Source organism: Phaseolus vulgaris, chromosome 8, assembly GCF_000499845.2.
Source record: "Phaseolus vulgaris cultivar G19833 chromosome 8, P. vulgaris v2.0, whole genome shotgun sequence".
Classification (NCBI taxonomy): domain Eukaryota; kingdom Viridiplantae; phylum Streptophyta; class Magnoliopsida; order Fabales; family Fabaceae; genus Phaseolus; species Phaseolus vulgaris.
This window is the reverse complement of record NC_023752.2, coordinates 47,428,680-47,434,235: the sequence shown is the minus strand read 5'-3', so window position 1 is coordinate 47,434,235 and position 5,556 is coordinate 47,428,680. Positions and strand designations below refer to the sequence as shown.

At 38.6% G+C, this 5,556-nt stretch overlaps 1 pseudogene; it reads right to left on the bottom strand.

Moving 5' to 3' along the window:
* Positions 1-4,540: 4,540 nt before the first annotated feature.
* LOC137827371 (small nucleolar RNA R71) lies at positions 4,541-4,646 on the bottom strand (annotated as a pseudogene).
* Between the last annotated feature and the right edge of the window lie 910 nt (positions 4,647-5,556).

Here is a 5,556-nt window from a genome sequence, read left to right as displayed (position 1 = left end):
TCAAGCTATTGTATAGGCGTGTTGATGAGACGCCAGGTTGGCAGAAGGGAAGGAGGTCGGGAGGCTCGTGTAGTCGCCAGTTATTAAGTTGGCGTGCTCCGATCTCCAGCACACCAGAACCGGCGGTCACCGGGTTGAAGATGAAGTCACCAGATGTAAACCCAGGCGACCAAGTGATTAGAGATCGCCGAAGCAAGCACATCGCCAAAGATGAAGGTGGTGCAGATTTTGAAGGCGGCCGGCGAGACCACAGGGAAGGTGTGTACGAAGGCACCCTAGCTCGCCAATCCAGTAGAAATCGCACTCCAGGACAGCTATGCACTGAGTAGTATCATGCACAAGTAACTTAGCCAAAGGAGAGTCAGAAGTAGCGCCCAAGTCAAGGAGGCTCCAGATGATGGCACGTGTACAGCTGGATGCGAGCCACGTGTCCAGATGTGTAACTGCCAGGAGAGAGAAAGTGTCCAGGTATATAAGGGTTTCCTAACGAACTTCTGAGGTACGCACGTTTAGATTGTCTTCTTTACGCTTGCGAGTTTTTGAGTATACTGAGAGAGAACTGGTTCACGGTTCCTCGAGAGTTCTTGAGTGTTACTCTTGAAGTATTTGGTGGTTCAGTCACTGACTTGGGCGTTGGAGTGCGATCGGCCGCAGCGGCGCCATTCTATTCTTTTGCAGGTTCTTGAGGTGGATCGCGGCGAAGGACGGAGGTTGACGCGGCGCACACGTCGATCCAAGTTTGACGAGGCAAGCTCCAACGTTTTGGTCAACAGGCAGGATCATCAGGCGCCCACCGTGGGGCCGTGTAAAACCTGTTCCCATCCACAGCGTGAGTTCTTGGAGGTTTTTGCAGTTTTCTGTGTGGTTGCGTGCTGGTGCAACCATTGTTCGCTGTTCATCTAGGTTTGTTCGGTGATTTCGCGTTTTCCACCGTTCGTTTGGGTTTCTGTTCGGTGAGGTGAAGTTTTCTGCTGCTTACGCGAGATTTGTTCGGTGAGATCTGAGCTCTTTGGCTCGTTTGGTTTTTCGTGGGAGAAGCGGTGGTTTCTGGTGGAGTTGCAGGGTTCTGTGGAGGTTCGCTGTGTTCTTGAGTTTTCTTTCGGAGTTTCGCGAAGTTTTGACCGATTGATCGCCGAATCGATCGTCGCTGAAGAAAGTGTTGTTCATTGCACTCTGTGATTTGCCGAGTTTTCATGAGAAAAATGAGAAGCAACCGTTCAAGTCCAGTTGCGCCCGTTGCTGCTGAAGGCGCCAGCACCATGACTATGGCGCAGATGGTGGAAATCATGCGTTCGTTGCAGGCGAATGTGGAAGCCTCGCGTATAGAGCAGGCGAGAATACATGAGGACCTGGTCGCCTCTCGGGCCAGGAATGACGAGCTTAGCAAAGTAACTGAAGAGCTGCGTCAAGCTCTTCAGGAGCAGCGAGGGCGCCCAGTCGCTGAAGAGGTCGCGCCGTCAACGTCGTCTCGGTCCAGATTTATTTGTGTACTGATTTAAAACTTTTAAAATCATTTTAAAAAGCTTTTCAAAAACCATTTAACCACATCATGTGCTTGATCTAGACTTGGTTAGGCATCTAGGATAGGTTATACAGCAAAAGGCAATCATACACACTTACAAGCCTAATTACAAATGAATCTAAAAACTTATTACAATCTTCAAAGCACTCAAGCCATTTTCTTCATCAAACACACATCAAGCCTTGGTAGGGAAGAAGCTTCCTCCAGCTTCAACAGTTGGCACTGCTTGCACCGTTGGGCGTATCTCGTGCAATCTTCCTTCATGGTTGACCAGTAATACCGTGCCCGAATGGCCTTTAACAAGAGAGATCGGCCATCGATGTGGCTACCGCAAATCCCTTCGTGTAGTTATGCCATGATGCGCGTGCATTGCTCACTGTCCACGCATACCAGTATAGGATGGGTGAATCCGTGCCTGAATAGTTTCCCATCGATCAGGGTGTACTTGTTCGAGTTTTTCCTGATTTTTCAAGCTTCTGCGGGTTCTAATGGGAGTATTTCTTCGGCTAAGTAGCGCTGGTAGGCCGTCATCCAGGTTTCTCCTTATTCAACCGGGTAAAATTGCGGCGCTATTTCCCCAACAACCGGGTATTTGCTTATTCTGGGTGTTTTCACTTTCTCTTGCGTTAGCGATCGATGACTCCTCTTCGTCCCTTCCGATGTGCTAACCTATTGAATTTCTGCCACATTGCCCGTGGTGATTCGAGGTGTCTTTAGGGTCTCTTGAATCATCATCCTCTGTCTGCCTTCCTTGCCCGAACTGGCTAGCTTTGCAAGCAGATCTGCTCGGGTGATAAGTGTCTAATTTCAGTAATATTTCATATTAAAATATAGGCACTTATGAGGATTTATTGCTAATTTACATATAAAATAATTCATAAGTTATGAATTTATACCTTTTTACATTTTTTTATGATCTTTATTTGAATAAGAGTATTTTATTCTCAAATTTGGTGTTAATTGCAGATTTCTAAGGAAGATTGAAGATTTGGATTAAAGATGAATGATTTGAGCTAAAAAGATAAAAATAGAAGGTCCCAGAATGGAAAAAGATGCAAAGAAAGATTGGGCTTTTTTTTATGTTTTATCATTTAGCCCATTAGCGCGACATAGGAAACAACCTAACCCTAGAAAACTAGGATAAATAGAGGGCTAGAGGCTCAACCTTAAGGTGCCAGATTGAGAGGAAAACACCATAGAGTGAATTGTAACCCAATTGGGAGAATGGAAGGTGATAGAAGTATGCATGGCTAATTCTACCCTTTGGGATTGGGAGTAATCTGCTCAAACTCTTATGTATTGAGGTGATATTTTATATATTAATATTCAGTTCTTGATTGATTATTGGTATTGTTGTTTTACTTTTAATTTTCCGTGACAAATTGAGAATCTTAAATCTGACCGGGAGGTATTTTTAGGGTTCGGACCTAAACAACAATACTTAACATATTTGAGTGCTAGGAATAGACTTAAAATGTTAATTGCTATTAAACGTCTGAGCTTTGTTCTAAGTTGTTCTTATAATTATGCGAGGGATCGATAGTTAGGGGACATTCTTAAGGATTTTATATGCGAGGAATCGATATAAATGATTTTTATACGGGCATCAATTTCAATCAAAAACTTAATATTGACATGCTAATCAAAATACTTGAGAGTGAGAGAGATGAAACTAATCCTTATTTTTCCAATTGAAACAACTAATTCTTTGTTTGTTTTCTTATTGATCAATGCCAACACAATTAATTTAAAACTCTTTTAATTGTTCTGTTTTTATATTTAGCGATTATTGTACTTGATAATTCACTGTTCCTTGTGGGATCGATATCCGTCCTTAGGGATAATTATTACTTTTGACAAACGCGGTGCACTTGCCGTAAAAAGTCATCAAGTTTTTGGCGCCGTTGCCGGGGAACAGATTTGATTTGTTGAGTATAATTTCTTAAATATTGTAAATATTTTTTTTTATTATTATTATTTGTTTTGATTTTGTTTATTTTATTAAAATTAGATTTGATTTTGATTTTAGTATAGATTTACTGTTTTTTTTTAAAAAGGTTATTGTTTTTATATTCTTTTCTTTACGTTATGTAATTTAGTTTAGTTTATTTTTATTTTATTTTGTTTTGATTTTGATTTTTTATATGTTATTTTAGTTTTTTTTAGGATTAGTTTACGTAGTTTGATTTAGATTTACGTAATTGTTATTTATTTGTTTTAATTATATTTTATTATTAGTCTTAAGTTTTATTTCTACGTAAGCAAGTTAGTTAGAATATTAGTTAGTTTACGATTATAGTTTTCAAGGTTTTTTTTAGCTTTATTTTATTTTATTTCTAGTATTTATTTTTTTATTTCTAAGTATGTTATTTTTTGTTTTTTATTGTTTTCTTTTATTCTGTTTCTAGTTTTTATTTTATCTATATTTTTTTTTAATATATTTGTTATTTTTCTCTTAACGTCGTTTTAGTGTTTTATTTTTGTTTTTGTGTTATTTTTATTTTATTTTACGTATTTTGTTTTTATTTCAATTTTTTTTAATTTAATTTAATTTATTTTATTTTTTAAGAAAAAAAAAAGTACTCTGTTTTTTTTTCTTCACTAATATGCTTTAGGAAGAAAGCAACATGGCAGAACAACAAGCACCACCTCCTAGGAGGACACTTGGAGATTATGTCATGTACCAAGGACCAAGACATTTTTCTAGTATTGCAATACCTGCTACTGCCAAGGCCTTGGAAATCAATCCCGATTTTCTCACTCTCATCAGTGCCTATCAATTTACAGCAATGGAACATGAGGATCCATATTCACATTTGGATACATTTTATGAATTGGTAGGAACCATGGGTTTTCAATCAGGTGATCTTGAAAATGTTTATATGCGCTTGTTTTCTTTTTCATTGGCAGGAAAGGCTAAGGAATGGCTCAAATCACTTTCAAATCAGAGCCTCACTAGCTGGAAGGATGTAGAGGAAATTTTTTTGCAAAGATTTTTTCCAATTTCTCGCTACATCAAAGCAAAGTCTGAAATCTCTATGTTCAGACAAGGAGCAAATGAAGTCTTTTGTGATACATGGGAAAGATTTAAGATGATATTGAGAAAATGCCCAAATCATGGGTTTGAAGATATTGCTCAACTGAGCATATTCCTGAATGGTCTCAGATCTGACATAAAGATGCTCCTAGATGTTGCAGCTGGTGGCACAATGATGGCCCTTGATGTAGAACAAGCGACAATAATTATTGATGCATTGGCATCAACTGATTATAAAGCCCAACATGATGGACAAGATCTTCATAATAAAGGGTTGTTAGAAGATGCACTCTTGGCTAAAAATAAGATTCTGACACAGCAGATTGAGCAACTAACTGCACAAATGGCTAAATTGCCCCAACAATTATATGTTGTTCATTCATCTCAAAGCCAAAGTCAGTCAATCGGGTGTGATTTTTGTGGAGATGTTCATCCTAATGGTCACTGTTTTTATCAGAACAATTCACCTGAAGTTGAGGATCCATCCATGCTTGAAAGAATGAATAAAGTTGAAGACGCTCTGACAAAGATTGTGAGCGCGCAGGACAATATTGTGAAAGCGCAGGACAATAGCATGGCCATGATTAGGAGCATAAAGATCCAGATGGGACAACTGACCAAACAAATTGCACAAATTCCAGAGGAACAAAATGGCCAGTTTTCAGTCAATAGCCAAACCAATTCAAAAGAGCATTGCGATAATGTAGTTGCTGAACAAGAAGAAAAAGATGAGACAAAGGGGAAGAGAGATGAGAAAGAGAGAAGTGAGGAGGAAAAAATAAAGAGGAAAAGTGAAAATAAGGAGAGAGGAGTTCTTGAAAAAGATTTATCATATCCTCATTCTCCTTCAAAAAAAGAGAAGGAAAGAAAATTCTTTGATAAATTGCTCCCTAAAAATTATTTTGCAGGAAATTTGAAGCAAGATTCAACATTTGAAAGATTTCGAAAGAATAGGAGCTATATTGAATAAAGAAATATAGAGTTGGAGGATGGATAC